This window comes from Felis catus, chromosome B1, assembly GCF_018350175.1.
Source record: "Felis catus isolate Fca126 chromosome B1, F.catus_Fca126_mat1.0, whole genome shotgun sequence".
Lineage (NCBI taxonomy): Eukaryota > Metazoa > Chordata > Mammalia > Carnivora > Felidae > Felis > Felis catus.
Genome location: NC_058371.1, coordinates 3,648,346 through 3,665,776, shown reverse-complemented (window position 1 = coordinate 3,665,776; position 17,431 = coordinate 3,648,346). Strand labels below are relative to the sequence as shown.

Sequence of the window (17,431 nt, the reverse complement as noted above, 5' to 3'; positions counted from 1 at the left end):
ATGAAGCAAACAAACATTCCCATTATAGGGGCCCTAGAGAGAAAGAAAGATGTAGAAAACTTAATAGCTAAAAACTTCCCTAGTGAAGGAAATAAGACATCAAGAATCACTGAGAGTTCCAAACAAGATGAATCCAAGGAGGTCCACATTCTGACACATAGTAATTAAAATGTCAAAGATTAAAGATAAAACAATAATTTTAAAAGCAGCAAGAGAAATAAAAATTTACCTGCAAGGGAAAACTTAGAAGGCTATCAGCTGATTTTTCCACAGAAACTTTGCAGGCCACAAGGGTTTGGCATGATATATTCGAAGTGTTAAAAGGAAGAAAAAGAAAAAAAAAAAAAAAAACACAACCAAGAACATTCTACTTGGCAGGATTAGCATTCAGATTGGAAGGAAAAATGAAGAGTTTCCCAGACCAAAAAAAAAAAAAAAAAAAAAAAAAAGATAAAGGAGTTTTTCAACAATAAATCATCCTTAGAAGAAGTGTTAAAGGTATTTCTTTAAGTAGAAAAAAATGGCCATATTGGGACATAAGAAACGATGAATTAAAAAAATGAAATATTTATGAATGTGTTTGAACTTAAATAATGAACAAATTAATATGGAGTGGTATTTATGTAGGATGTTATATATGAACCTCATGGTAACCACAAATCCAAAACCTATGAAACTCAAAAAATAAAGTGAAAGAAAACTAAACCAAAAATTATACTTATCAATCACAAATAAAGAGCAAGAAGGAACCAAGTAGAACTAAAAAACCAAACAAAAAAACAAGTATAATAAGTACCTAGCTATCAATAATTACTTTATATGTAAATGGACCAAATGCTCTAATCAAAAGGCAGAGTGGTGGAGTGTATTAGAAACAAACAAGCAAACAAAAATACCCATCTATATGCAGCCTGTAAGTGACACAACTCAGACCTAAAAATGAATACAGCCTGAAAATAAAGGAATGGAAAAGCATTCACCATGTAAATGGAAGAAGGGGAAAAAAACAGGGTAGCAATACTTGTATCAGTCAAAATAGTCTTTAAAAAAAGACTATAACAGGGGCATCTGGGTGGCTCAGTCTGTTAAGCATCTGACTTCGGCTCATGTCATGATCTCACACTTCATGAGTTCAAGCCCTGCACCCGGCTCTGTGCTGATAGCTCAGCCTGGAGCCTGCTTCAGATTCTGTGTCTCCCTCTCTCTCTGCCCCTCCCCTGCTCACTCTCAAAAGTAAATAAACATGACAAAAGAATTTTTTAAAAGAAAGACTGTAACAAAACACAAAGAAGGGCACTGCAAAATAGTAAATGGATCAATCCAAGATGAGGATATGTTTATAAATCCAATAATTGAATACCTAAATACATAAAGCACCTATTAATGGACCTAAAGATAGAAATTTGTGGTGATATAATAATAGTAGGAGTCTTTAATACTCTACTTAACCAATAGATAGATCATCCAGACAGAAAATCATTAAGGCAACAGTCTTTGAATAACACATCAGACCAGATGGACATAACACAGATGTACAGAAACCACAGAATCCACATTCCTTTCAAGTGCACATGGAACATTCTCTGGGATAGATCACATACTAGGCCATAAAACAAGCCTCAATAAATTTAAGATTGGTATCATACATCTTTTCCAACCACAACAGTATAAAGCTGGAGATACATCGTAAGAAAAAAATAACACAAACACTTGGAGACTAATCAACATACTAAACAACTAATGGGTCAATGACTAAATCAAAGAAGAAATAAAAACACATGGAGACAAATGAAAATGAAAACACAATGGTCCAAAATCTCTTGGACACAGCCAAGGCAGTTCTAAGAGGGAAGTACATAGCAATGCAGCCTTACTTCAAAAAACAAGAAAACAACAACCACCACCACCACCTATGCTTACATCTAAACGAACTAGAAAATGAAGAATAAACCCTCAAGTGAATAGAGGAAAGGAAATAATGAAGAGCATAGGAGCAATAAATGATATAGAGACAAAAAAATACAAAAAAATCGATGAAACCAAGAGCTGATTCTGTGAAAAGATAAACAAAATAAACAAAATTAAAAAAAAAGATAAACAAAACCCATAGCCAGACTCATCAAGAAAATAAGAGAACCCAAATTTATCCTCTTATAACCCTTTGTATTTCTGTGGTTCCAGTTGTTTATTTTCCTCTATGTTTCTGATTTTATTTAAGAGAATACTATGAAAAATTATATACCAACAAAGTTAACAACCTAGAAGAAATAGATAAATCCCTAGAAATGTAACAACCTTGCAAAACTGAACCAGGAAAAAATAGAAAATCTGAACAGACTGATTACAAGTAACATAATTGTTTGGGCCAGATGGATTCACCTGTGAATTCTACCAGATATTTAAAGAAGAGTTCATACTTATTCTCTCAAACTATTTCAAAAAGTAGAAGAGGAAGAAATGTTTCCAGATATATCCTACAACACCAGCATTACCCTAATACCAAAACCAAACAAAAATACAAAAAAAGAGAACTACAGGTCAACATCCCAGATGAACATAGATACAAAAATCCTGAACAAAATATTAGCAAACCGTATAATACCATAAATTAAGAAGATAATTCCAGAAAAAAGGATGATTCACAAAAATTAGGTGAGATTTATTTCAGGGATGTAATGATGGTTCAGTATTCACAAATGAATAAGTGACATCAATAAAACAAAGGATAATACCCATATGATAATCTAGTAGGTGCAGAAAAAGCATCTGACAAGACTGAAATTCATTATAATAAAATATGTTAGAAAAATGGGGATAGAGGGAATATTCCTCAACATAATGAAGGCCATGTGTGAAACTTCACAGCTAACAGCATACTGAATAGTGAAAAACAGATTTTCCTCTAAGATCAGGAACAAGACAAGTATTTGCACTCTTTCCACTTTCATTCAACATAATACTGTATGTAGCTCCTGTTACTAGCTGTAGTAATCAGACAAAAGAAGAGGCATCCATATTGGTAAAAATTGAAACTGTCATTATTTGTAGATGACATGATACTGTACATAGAAAATCCTAAAGACTCCACACACACACAAAATTACTAGAATAAATGAATTCAGTAAAGTGAAGGATACAAAATTAAAACCCAGAAATCAGTAATGTTTCCATAAACTAACAAAGTTATAGAAATTTAAAAATAACACCATTTTTAATTGCACCAAAAAGAATAAAATACCCAGGAGTAAACTTAACCAAAGACAAAAAAAAAAAAATTTACTCTGAAAACTATAAAACACTGATCAAGGAAATTGAAGAGTATGCAAACAAAAGATATTCCACGCTTATATATTAGAAGAACATTGTTAAATGTCCATATTACCCAAAGCAATATATGGGTTCAATACAATCTCCATCAAAATCTCTACCAACATGATTTTTCACAAACTAGAATAATCCTAAATTTGCATGGAACCACAGAAGACCCTGAATAGCCAAAGCAATTCTGAGAAAGAATAATGAGGCTGGAGGTATCAAACTCCCAGATTTCAAGATATACTACAAAGTTGTAGTAATCAAAACAGTATGGTACTGGTGCAAAAATGCTCACATAGACTAGAAAAGAATAGGGACCCCAGAAATAAACCCACATAAATATGGTCAGTTAATCTATGACAAAGGAGGTAAGGATATACAGGTGGAAAAAGACAGTGTCTTTAATAAATGCTGCTGTGAAAATAATAAAAACTGGAAAAGAATAAAACTGGACTACAGTGTAACACCATACACAGAAATAATCTCAAATGGATTAAAGACATAAACTTGAGGCCTGAAACCATAAAAAGCCTAGCAGAGAACATAGGCAGTGATTTCTCAGACACTGACATTTTTCTAGATATGTCTCTTAAGGCAAGAGAAACAAAAGCAAAAACTATCCAACTACATCAAAATTAAAAGCTATAACACAGCAAAGGAAACATTCCACAAAACAAAAAGACAACCTACTGAATTAAAGAAGATATTTGCAAATGATATATATGATAAAGCATTAATATCCAAAATATATAAATACTTTATACAAATCAACGCACACACACAAAAAAATTAAAACATGGGCAGAGGACCTGAATACACATTTTTCCAAAGAAGATCTAAAGACAGCCAACATAAACATGAAAAGATGCTCAACATCACTCATCAGCAGGGAAATGCAAATCAAAACACCATATGCCTGTCAGAATGTCTAAATCAAGAAAACAAACACATGTTGGCAAGGATGTAGAGAAATAGGAATTCTCATGCACTGTTTGTGGGTATGTATAGCCACTGTGGAAAATAGTACAGAGATTCCTAAAAAAAATTAAAAATAGCGGTACCATATGATCCAATAATTCCACTATTGGGTATTTACCCAGGGAAAATGAAAACACTGAGAAGATACATTCTTATATTGCAGAATGATTTACAATAGCCAAGACATGGAAGCAACCTAAGTGCCTATCAATAAACAAATAAATAAGGAAACTGTGTACACACACACAGTTATATCTATCCATCTATCTATATCTGTAATGAAATATTACACAGCTATAAAAAAGGTGGGATCATAACACTTGAGACAACAGGATGGGCTTAGTGTGAAATAAGTCATACTGAGAAAGACAAATACCATATGACTCCACTCATAAATGGAAATGAATACACAAAAACCAGAATCAGAATTATAAATACAGAAAACAAACATGGTTGTCAGAGGCGAGGGGGTTGGGCAAAATGGATACAGAAGAGTGGGAGGTACAAGCTTCCAGTTATGGAACAAGTAAATCATGGGGTAAAAGGTGCAGCATAAGGAATATAATCGACGCCATCGTAGTAGCACTGTATGGTGTCATACAGAAGCCATACTTGTAAGAAGCATAACATAAATATATACTTGGTGAATCTCTCTGTTGTGTGCCTGAAACTAATGTAACATTGTGTACCAACTATACTTCAATACTTCAGTAATGAAAAAAAATCCAGACTACACATCCCTTATTTTTACTTTTTACAAGTATGTATAGAACATACTATGTTTCAGGGACTGTTTTAAGGACTCTACGTATATTAACAAGCCTAATAATAATCCTGAGGAAGTTGCATTCATTATTCCCTTTTTGAAAAGACTCCAGTGAAAATTTTCTGTCATTGACTAAATCTCTACATGCTCTAAAAAACTGTTGACTTACTTTGTCTGCTCTTTGCTTTCTCACCTCTGGATTCCCCACTATTTCCCATTTAGTCCCTGTTGCTAAGTTCACATCTGGGGCAATTTTCAATTTTCATGATTATGACACTCTCCAATAATTCCACTGTTAATAATTCTGCCACCCCTTCACCAATAGTATACTACTTCCCATTGATCATCAACCACAGAGAAAAGGAAAAAAAAACCTGATAATACATTTGTTGATCTGTGGGACAACGTCAACTGATGTAATATACACACAATATGAATCTGTAGACACAGGGGGAAAAATACTTGTAGATTGTTGGCTGAAAAATTACTAGATTTGATGAAAAGTATAAACCTTCAGATCCTAGAAGCATAATCAACACCAATATGAAAAAACAAAGAAAATCATACAAGACTCTATAGTCACATTCTTGCAAACCAGGTATAAAATGAAAATCTTTTAGCGTCTAGAATTACAAATATAATGTACAAAGGAATATAATGTACAAAGGAACAAATATAATATGATGGTAGGTTCATTCTCAGAAGATAAACTGTCTGGTTCTGAAGACAATAGAACAATATCTTCAAAGTTCAGAACAAAAAAATTATCTGTCATTTAAACTTTTATACCCAACGAAAATGTCTTCAAGAAAGTAGATAGACAGTGTCAGAAATATTTTGAAAATGTATATAGGCAGAAGAAGAATAACAACAAATGCACTTTTGACTTACAGGAAGGAAAGGAGAGCTCTTGAAAGGGTGAACATATGACTTAGAAATATATTTCTCATTTTAACATCTTTGAGATAATTCAGTACATAATAAGTTTTAAAGCACAAATAAAACTAATCTATTTTAGTGTTTACAATGTATGTACAATAAAATATATGACAAGAGTAACACATAGGATAGGAGTAGGGACATTAAAGCATACGGTGGTACTGTTCTTACATTCTGCATACGCTGTGTTTGAAGGTAGACTGTGTAAGATAAAACAATACATCTGATAACCTTCCAGCAACCACTAAGATGTAATAACAATTAAAAAGCAAGATTTAGCCAGTAAGATCATAAAGAAAATGTAACAGATTTTTAAAAATGCATTAATCCATCAGAAGACAGCAAAAAGCAAAAGAATGAACAAAAAGAGAAAAAAGTTGAAAGCAAAAGTTGGTCTGAAACCTAGATACATTAATACACATATGATTAAGTGCTCTAAAATTCCCAAATAAATGGGAAACCTATCAGTTATAAGCAAGCCCAAGTACATGAAGTATATTAGGAAATATACACTAATATAAAAGGCATTAATATTAAAAGCAGTTAAAAATAGAAAGGTGAGATAGGTAAAGTGAGCACTAATCAAAGAAAGCTGAACTTATATTGATATCAGACAAAAACGATTTTAGAACAAGGAGGTATTGCAGAAGTAATGGTGGACAATATGTAATACACAATACATAGTAACAAAGCAGCCAATTTATCAAAAGGATGTAAAGTAATATTAAATATTATGTATATTAAATAACAGAACTTCAGTATAAATGAAGCAAAAACTGAAAGAAGTGAAATAAATCTACAGTTAGTTGGAGATTAATTCTCTTATTAACAGAACATGTAGATATAAATTAATAAGTATATGGAAACTTAACCTATTAACTAAATTGACATATTTGCTTTTTTAAAACACCCCTCCATGAGAGAATACTCATGGAACATTCACCAAGATAGCTAAATAAATTTAAAGTGTTTAAAATTATATAAAAAATATATTCTCTAATCACATCAGCATTAGACTAAAGATTGAAGCAACACTATCTGGAAAATCTCCAAATATTTGGAAATTAAACGACGTGCTTCCAAATAACACACAGGTCAAAATAGGTATCACAAAGATAATAAGAAAATATTTTGAAATGAAAATGGAAACAAATCACTATAAAATTGTGGCAGATCAAACCCAGCAATTTAAAAAATTCATTATGTAATCTTTTTTTTTTTTATTTTTTTTTCAACGTTTTTTATTTATTTTTGGGACAGAGAGAGACACAGAATGAATGGGGGAGGGGCAGAGAGAGAGAGAGACACAGAATCTGAAGCAGGCTCCAGGCTCCGAGCTGTCAGCCCAGAGCCTGACGCGGGGCTCGAACTCACGGACCGCGAGACCGTGACCTGGCTGAAGTCGGACACTTAACCGACTGCGCCACCCAGGCGCCCCGAAAAAAAATTCATGATGTATTCTGACCAAGTGGAGTCCATCCCAGGAAATCAAAAGCTCAAAATTTGAAAACTGATGCAATTTACAGTATTAGCATAATGAGTGTTAATGAATAAAGGGACATAAGACTTTTGACGAATACTCAACACTCATTTTGGACACAAATTCTCATTTCTCTGGGTGCTGATGAAAGTTCTTCAACCCAGTAAAGGGTACCTACAGGAAATTTATAGCTAATTTCTTAATGATGAAAGCTTGAAAACATTTCTCATAAGATTAGTAACAAGGCAACAATGTCTAATTTTACAATTCTATTCACATTGTAGGGGAGTTCCTAGCTAGTGCTAGAACTAAAACAAAATTAGTGAAACTGTCTTGATTTATATGATGTCATCACCACTGTAGAATTTAAAATAATACAGGGGCACCCGGGGTGGCTCCATCGGTTAAGTGTCAGAATTCCGCTCAGGTCATAATCTCATGGTTCATGCGTTCAAGCCCCGCATCAGGCTCTGTGCTGACAGCTTAGAGCCTGGAGCCTGCTTTGGACTTTGTGTTTCTCTCTGCCCCTACCCCACTCGTACTCCGTCTCTCTCTCTCAAAAATGAATAAACTTTAAAAAATTAAAAAATAATAATAAAATAAAATAATCTATACAAACCTACAAGGACAAGTGTGTTAACAAGTTGCTGGGGCAAGGCCAAAATTTAAATCAATAGCAGCCATGAATTAGAAAATGAAATTTTAAAATTATACTATTTATAATAGTATTACATATAAGGAATTTATAATAGAATTACTTATAAGGAATACATATTTAAAAAAAAAGCATGTGCCAGACTGTGTGCTCAAACTATAAATCATAACCAAGAGAAATCATAAAAGGCTTAAGGAGAGGTAGAGACCAGAAGATGATATTTTTAAAATGTACACATACCCATCTGTAGTTGGTATATAGAATCAACACAATTCCAATCAAGAGCCTGATGGCTGTTTTTGTTTCTCTGGTATGTATAGAAATTGATGTAGTGACTCTAAAATTTCTATGAAATCACAGAGGGTCCAGAAGAGCCAAAATGAGTTTTAAAAAGAACAGAGTTGGAAATTTTAGACATTTTTTTTTTAAACTTATGGAGCTAAAGTAATCAACGTGGTGTAGAATTGGTGGAAGGAGAGACAAGTAGCTCCATGCAACTAGAGACGAAGCCCAGAGGTAGGACAACACATATAAGGTAAAATGATTTTAGACGACAAGTGGAGTTTATTCACTAAGGAAAAGATCATCTTTTTTAACATCCACACCAAAAAGATGAAACAGTTTCACTGCACTCTTTAACACGGACACTATATAAAATCCAGATGCTTTTACCATTGCCACACCTTGCAAGCAAGATAGATTTAGAAAAGTTGCTAAATTTCCGATTTATTCCCCGTAGTAAACCTATTTCAAAGAGCTGCATTAGGACCCATTGAGATAATGTGTATGTGAGCACTTAGCGAGTGCAAATTATAAAGTTCTCTACGGACCGTAATTATTGTTTGCATTAGTATTGAAATAATGGCAAAGATAATACCTATGTCATAGGATTTTATGAGCATAATTGATATGAAAGGGTTGGAATAGTGACTGGAACATACTAGTCTTTCAATAAATCTGAGCTTTTAGTAAAAATGATCATTACAGCCTTAGGAGCTACAATTTGTGTGATTCATCAGGACAGTCTTGGGTCTAACCACATGATTTCTGGAATAATTATTGACAAAAATCAATATTTACCTTTTAAACGACTTCATGTGTTGTTTGTTGAAGATTAAAGGGGCTTCTCGTCGACCTTCATATTCGCCATTTCAAACCATTTCTTGATGTTCCATCCCTTAGAACCCTAAGGAAAGGAAATTAGCAGCAAATGTTGATGAGGAAGACAAGCTCTCATCATCTCCCTAAGATAATACATCCAGCCTAGTTAATACTGTGGAATTACCGGACGATTAGTTTGCCTACTGTAATACTAATTTTGAATTCTTTGAAGAGTTGTCTTTTGATTTGCCTTTTCTGTCAATGTTCTCTGAATTTAGTGCCTTTTGCTATTGTCAATAGAAGTTTGAGATACAGACTTAGGATGGTTCGCCTAAGCTTTTTCAACGTTAGGATGGTGTAAAAGTGATACACATTCAGGAGAAAATACACTCGGAATGTTGAATTCAGATCTTTTCCTGAGCTGGTGATTTGTGGTTTGAGGTCTCTGGTGATGCTGGGTGGTGACAAGTAGCATCTCCCAGTCATGTGTGTGGTCACCAGGATGAGGAACCAATGCTCTGACAACCATCCCATAGCTACACAAACCCTTCTGTTTGTCACTCTCAGAACAGTATTTAATAAATTTCATAGACAGTCAACGCTTCATAAAAGGTGCTTGGTGTTAGACGATTTTACCCCCCGTAGGCTAATACAAGAGTTCTGAGTACATTCAAGGGAGCCTACGCTAAACTACGCTATTCTATAGGTTAGTGTATTCGATGCATGTTGACTCACCGTATTTTCAGCTTACCGTGGATTTACCAGGACGTAACCCCATTGTAAATCAAGGAAGACCTGCATAGGAAATACATCAAGGATGTAGATTGTGAAAATAATGGAAAAGATTCGGCACTTAGACTACCAAGGTCATTCATAATACTTCATTTCTGGAGAAAAAAAAGTGCCTTTACACCGTGTGGGTTTGTTGTCTTTGTAAAAACTTTGTGAACATTACTGTGGTTATAGTATTTTTAAACATAATTAATTTCTCATGAATCTAGTGATCATTTCAACTGACCTGTGTGATAAAGAAGTTACATTTCTGATTATATTCATCTTCCACCTAGAAACACAATGTTCTAAAGCAAGTAGTTAGCTTTTACATTAGTAGTTAGCTGACCATTTACACATGGTCAGGTAGTGAAGATTAATTCTTAAATTTACTACCTTATTTATTTATTTATTTGAGAGAGGGAGGGAGGGAGGATGGGGGGCAGAGAGAGAGAGGGAGAGAGAGAGAGTCCCAAGCAGGCTCCACACTCCGCCTGACACAGGGCTCAATCTCACCACCGTGCGATCATGACCTGAGCCCCCGTCAAGAGTCAGGTGCTTAATGAATTGAGCCACCCAGGCATACCAACTGATTACCATTTTTAAATATTTTTTTTAATTGGTCGTTTGTATAAGTTACTTCATGTTTTCTGACTTTCAAATTAGACATTTTATAATGAGGGATGATGGATTCTTACGCCAGGAACTCTAGACCTTCCTGTTGGGTTTGGGGTGAACAGGACACCTGCAATGATTAGGCTCCTTGGTTAGCTCTATTACATGGAGGCATGAGCAAATTCAAAATGCTTTTAGTACAAAAGTTTGCCCCCCAAAAAGTTAACAGTTCTTAATTTTGTGTTTACACATTTAACATCAATTACTTAATATGCATTCTTACTCGAGACTCAGAAGCAACAGGCATGTTTGAGGGGTGGCTGTGTGGAGGCAGAAGGGAAATGGCAGTCAAGAGAGGGACCCTCACCTCCTTGGACACAACGCACCTGCTTTTGACGAAAAACTGCTATAGAATTGCTGTCATTTGAAAACTCCAGGTCAAACAGTACATTAGAAATATACTGGAATGCTCAGTTCCTAGTGTAGCCTTACCAAAGGCTTATCAAAACTTCTGTGTTTTATACAAATGCCCTGCCCTGCAATGTACTATTACAGACCATAACTTTTAACTCTGAGGAACACCAGAGTCAGTAGACTTAAAACCATGTTCAAGTCAGTCTACTGGGGAGGAGGGTATTTGCTACTCCGAATGCGATATGGGTCTGACCCTCCTATTTATTTATTATTATGTTTCATTGTTTATTTATTTATGATAAAGAGGATAAGCCGGGGAGAGGCAGAGAGAGACGACGACACAGGATCCAAAGCAGGCACCAGGCTCTGAGCTGTCAGCACAGAACCCCGACGTGGGGCTTGAACCCATGAACCATGAGATCATGAACTGAGCTGAAGTCAGATGCCCAGCATACTGAGCCACCCCCCCATCCTATGTATTGATTAGCTTCAATTTTACTTTTTCCACTGTATATAACTTGCAAAACCCCTTTTTTAAATTTTATCTATTTTGAGAGAGAGAGAGAGAGAGAGAGAGAGAGAGAGAGAGAGAGAAAATAGGACTGAATCCCAAGCAGGCTCCACACTGTCAGCACCGAGCCCAACTCAGGGCTTGATCACATGAACAGTGAGATCACAATCTGAGCTGAGATCAAGAGTCTGACACTGAACCCACTGAGCCACCTAGGCACCCCACAAATCCCTTTTTAATTTGGTCCTAATAAAATGCATGTTCTAAATGCCAGTGCATATTGGATATCATATATTTGTTACTTAAATGCTAAGTGAGATGAGAGAAACCTTTTGGGAATACATGACAATAAGGGCAGCCATTCAGCTATAGTAATTTCCCACAAATTGGTTTGATAGGCTAATAAAACCAAGTGAAGATAGTATTAGACACATTCTCGATCTTTTAATTAGAAATACCACTGGCTATGACACTATGCAGTCAACATATTCCAGCCATTTTGCTGGTATTTTACTCAGGCTAGGTCTAAATGATTAAGGTTTTATTTTGGTACCCTGTGAAGTCATGATTTTGGGAGGCTACGGTAAGACTAACGTAATAAAATTCCTTTACTGCTCTACATTACGGATGATTTCAACTCAGGATTTTATGTGTCTCATTAAACAACTTGAATGCATTGCTTAGAATACCCTGTGATGCCAGGTAAGCAAATAATGACTTTGAAGATATTTGGTGACATACTGACATCATCAGCTGCTGGTTTTTGCATTGGCTGTGTCACTTTCTGAAAAAACGATTTGCTTAAGGAATTGTGTTAAATGTACCCCTTTCCTTGTTGACGAGGAAAAGAGAAGAGATTGGAAACAGAGCACTGTGTATATCCATACTGCCAAATGCAAGTTTTAGCTACCTTGTAAAAAAAAAAAAAAAAAAAAAAAAATTGGCGTTTAGGAAAAAAAATCTCAAATTCTAGTTGAATTCTGCTGGGGTTTGTAGTCCAAGGCCATATTTTGTTTCGTTTTTCTTCTTTCTTCATTAAATTCTTTTTCTTCATGAGTTGTCAAATACTTCTTAATTGAGTAGGTATACATATCCATGGAAACTCGTTGCTTGGAGAAAAGGCCAATTAAACTCATTTACATTACACATAAACTCCTTTTTTAAAAAGCTTATTTGAGAGAGAGACAGGGCTTGTGCAAGCAGGGAAGTGGCAGAGACAGAGGATCCAGCAGGGGAGGGGCAGAGAGACGGGGAGAGAGAGAGAGAATCCCAACCTCCGCACTATCAGCACAGAGCCCCATGTGGGGCTCAAACTCAGGAACCCTGAGATCATGCCCTGAGCTGAAACCAAGAATCAGACACAACAGACTGAGCCACCAGGTGCTCCTCAATCAAAACTCCTTCTAATTAGGTGCCTCAGATATGCATTTGATAGCAATTCAGTGTTTCAAGAAATCAAACCATCTTTCCAGTTTGGTGAGCAGAAATATTTAGAATTTCAAAATTTTTATGTCATAAAATTACTTTAAAACAATTATCAATATTACAGGATATGGAAGAAGAATTACAGTTGAAATAGGACATTTCATAGCATCCAATTAAAATGGTAGTTTGGGGACTTAGTTATTTAGCAAGAATCAAGCTTATTGTTTAATTAAAATATATAGTGTTCTTGTTTTTAAATGTATGTTAATATAATTTTATCATAACATAGATTTATTATGAAAATTCCTGAAACGGGACCAAAGACGAATTTAAAATTATATATTGGTTGGCAGTATGTGACTTACGGGTTTTTTTTTTTCTTCGTTGCAGACCAATGTACACACAACCCTCTCCTCACACCCCACTCCCACACACTTGGGCACTAATTGAAGTTTTAGTAAATCTATTGAATATTGGGTCTTAAATGCTACTTTTCCCCCACTCTGAGCCATCTCTGTATGATAAATATTGTCGTTATTTTTTGACACTTTACAACAGCTCTTTTCCTCAATGACTAACATAATTACATAGAAAAATACAGATTTTCAAAAATATTAAAATTATATATCATCCTGAAATGGCCATCACTAATCTCCTGGAGCTTGTTTTCTATTATTTTCTATATGTAAAATTATAATTTTTCTCTATTTAAATATTGGTGGTAGAACTTTTCAAAAATCATACTCAAAATATTTCATGGTTAAAATAACTACAATACAAAGTAAGTAATTTGTAATATCTTATAAAAGAAACTGGGCACAGGTTATCTGCCTTTACATTATTTATACATCTCCAGGTCTCCAGTTTTTATCTTTGAAACCAAGATTTTTAAGATTTTTTTCAAGGTGAACTACTTCAAATCAAAGGAACACTTTGGGGTTGGGTTCCTGAGTACAGCCTGTCATTCACAAACAATCTGACTGGTTTATTCTCCATTGATAAATTGAACAATTTATGCATTTTAGGAGATTAATTTGTCAGATTGTTGGCTCAATATTTACTATATCAGAATGACTATCCTATCATCATTAATGCAAAATTCCATTTCATACCCTTGCAGCCCCTGGCCATGAGTGATAAGTGTTAAGAAGCAAACAAATAATGGGGCACCTGGGGGGGGGGGCGGAGCTCAGTCGGTTAAGCGTCAGACTTCATCTCAGGCTATGATCTCGCCATTCTTGAGTTCAAGCCCTGCTTCGGGTTCTGTGCTGACAGCTCAGAGCCTGGAACTTGCTTTAGTTTCTGTGTCTCCCTCTCTCTCTGCTCCTCCGCTACTCACACTCTGTCTTTCTCTCAAAAATAAATAAACATTAAAAAAAAAAAAACAACTTTAAGAAGCTAACAAATACTACTGTTAGAAAATGGTACAAGTTTATCGTGTAGATATATAGTTATCACATTTAATAATTCACTTCTGAAGGATGTTGCTTTGTATAAAAAAGAAGACATATTATGTAACTATCTAATGAAAATATTTGGACTTATCCAAAGTGTCAAGTTAATAACAAAGGGACTTCACTTGGATAGTCTGTGTTCCACAGAGATTGTTGAGATGAGAACGATCACTTGTATTTAGGTCTCTAATTGTTGTAGAGCGACAGCTAGTGCCGTCGACTATAAAGAAAACCTCCTCGGCTACCCTCATTCCAAATAATTAAAGCGAGGCGCCCGCAGAGAAGCCTAGAGTGACAGCCAGCACATGGCAGCTGGGGTCGTCCGGGGCCCACGCTGATTTCCAAGTACTGACTAAAAGAACAAGACAGGTCCGTAGCATCAATCATCTCTAATTATTCCCCAGCAGAACGTCTCCTTTTTTGCCCAATCTTTATGGCAGTGTGCTCAATTTGCTGGTTCCTACCTGGACTACTGCTGGTTCCCATTGAACAGAACCTTTCAGCGTGTTCATCCATTGCTTAGAAGTTATGTACACTCGTGTTTTTTCCCAAAACATGAATGACATAAGGAATCATTCCCTTTAACCTGTGATTTTTTTTTTCTTGAGCTAGAAAGAAAAGGTACATTGTCCGTAATTTTGATTTTCTTGTAGAGTAAAGCTTTGTAAGCACAAAGTCATTGACTGGATAGCAAAACTATAGTGCACTGAGGTGAAATGCAGATTCAGTGCCTTAGTTTTACTAACTCGGAGTTAGCAGGAATTAGCAACATATTCATGTTCATTTAACGCTCCATACGATGCACACTTCCAAAAGATTTTACGTAAGTGAACTTATGCCATCCTCATAATATATTTGGGAGCCAGAGAAGTGTGTCTATCAAGTGTTTTATAATTAGGGACTGTGTTTTACACTTGGCTGTTTTGAAATTGGGGCTGTGTGATAGAACAAGGTCAATCTAAGTGAGCATATGACTAGTGACTAGAAATGGCATTTAATGAAGTTTCATGGCTGTTTAAACTGTACATCAAGTTTCCTGTTGAATGTACAATTCAAGTAATATTCTGTGAGGCTCTCGCTGCATATGAATCAATCACATCTTACCTAGTGATATCTTATTTGATGTTTTCATAAAGAAAATAAAAGTATAGATGGGTAAAATGTCTGTTATTAATGTATGTGAAAATCCACCAAATGAAATAACCAATTGTAGCTGATAAATATCCTGATCTGGATTTTGCTAAAATATAGAATACAATACCTCTGAGAATCTTCCACATAATAATTCTGTTATGCTAATTATTCTAACAATTTCCATTTCTACTCTTGGAGCTTTTGTAATTTGGAACATTTTTAGAGAAAAATAAAGGTCATAGTCTTGCTTTTTAAATTCATAATTTTAACAGAGGAAATGTGTGAATAGGAGCATGATTTTAAATGTTAGATAGAAGCGTGTTATAATTATGAAGTGAGCACAATGAAAAAATGATTGAGGGTAGGTTTGGGAGTTCAAATCTGGGTTCCTCTTGATTATATGTATCACTGAGCTTCAATCCGGGTGCCTGGTAAATTTTTAGTAAATACTACTTCCATCTGTCTTCCACTCTCCTAATTATAATGTTCTTCTTGGAAAACTCAAACAAACCTACCAACCTTGTGTCCCTTACTGAACACCGGGTGCAGAATGCATGAGCCTGGCCTACCTACTTGGGGGGGATGATTTTCAACTACTGTCACACTCCTACAGAAGGTAGCAATGATCTTGCCCTGCTGTCATTAGCTTTCCTTCAGGTTTTGAAAATATTTGAAAGATAATCAATTGCTCATTTTGAAAATTGTGGCAATTTTCCCTTACAACTACTCTGATTATGGATTTCTGTGGACACAAGATGGAAGTTAGTGCAAGATGACTTATCTTTTTCCTCTGTATTTACATGTCAACTCTTGTAGCAATTGAACAAACTCACCTACACTTATAGGTACTAGAGTGCAGGTTAAATCAATGAACAGACCACGGATGGATTGAGTGGGTTTATCAATCAACTCTTTACTGATTCACTTGGATTCAAATAGAATTCAGATTCTGGTCTACCCAGGATTCTCATGGTCTTTGTAATGTTATTAGACTTCATTGTGAAGTCTCGCCATTTTAAATCTAGACTTTCTGTTTTCAAAAACGTGCCTTAAAAGGTTAAACTGTGTAGACTGCAGGTTCATATATTGTGGCCAATATTTGTCTAATATGTTCCTCTGCAGTGGCCTGTGAGTTTTCTGCACCCAAGACCTTGCTTTATGTTTTTGTGTATTTTTCACCTACACACACCAGAGAGTCTACCAGAGATAGGGAATATAGCTTTGTTGAATGTGACCGACCGGGTCACAACAGAGAAGTACATCCACCTTGGACTAATTGGTCCCAAGCTATAAATGATAAAAATCAAACTCATCATAAAGTATATAACCCTCAATAAATCTGACCTGTGTTTTTGCTTTAAGGAACTTCCCATCATTCTAATCACACAAGAGGCACACAAATTGGATGAATATTTTCAAAAATAATTAAATTTTTTCCTGAGTGTAAGAACTATCAGTCTCTTACCAAAACACCACACTTGAAAATAAAACATTCTAACACTCCTGCTTGCTCTTGTCTTTTCCAAAGTATCATACTCTGTGCCTGGACTCTCATCTCTTCCCTTGTCAAAGACTTCCCAAACCTTTTTCCCAAAAAGAGGGTAGTGAGGGGGCAGGCAAGAGCACACACAGCGGTAAACACTGCTTTCCCTACCTCCCACACACATTCCCATAGATTATTCTTATGTATCCATTTTAGCGGGACTAAGTTGAAAGTCTTTTAAAACAGTTTAAGATAGTTCAGGTGATAGAACAAGTGTCTTTAGTTTGCAAAGAAGCACATTTTAAAAGGAGCCCCCCAAAAAGTATTTTAAACTAATCAGTTTCACATGTACTATAAATCTTAATTCATCTTTTTTTTTTAAATCACATT

The 17,431-nt window shown here is 35.2% G+C and overlaps 1 protein-coding gene and 1 long non-coding RNA gene across 5 annotated transcripts in view; one reads left to right on the top strand and one right to left on the bottom strand.

The window, feature by feature from the left end:
• The window catches only part of CSMD1 (CUB and Sushi multiple domains 1), a 2,016,427-nt gene that overhangs the window by 1,083,304 nt on the left and 915,692 nt on the right, over nucleotides 1-17,431 (top strand). The window lies entirely within an intron of this gene.
• LOC123385163 overlaps nucleotides 1-17,431 on the bottom strand; it is a 157,132-nt gene that overhangs the window by 10,594 nt on the left and 129,107 nt on the right. For 2 of the 3 annotated variants that reach the window (XR_006597308.1, XR_006597307.1), the window contains exons 2-3: nucleotides 9,986-10,029; nucleotides 9,214-9,319 (exon numbers count right to left, since the gene is read on the bottom strand). This is a non-coding gene — a long non-coding RNA (uncharacterized LOC123385163). Of the gene's footprint in view, nucleotides 1-9,213; nucleotides 9,320-9,969; nucleotides 10,030-17,431 lie in introns of all 3 variants that reach the window. The other variant, XR_006597309.1, reaches the window with a different exon arrangement.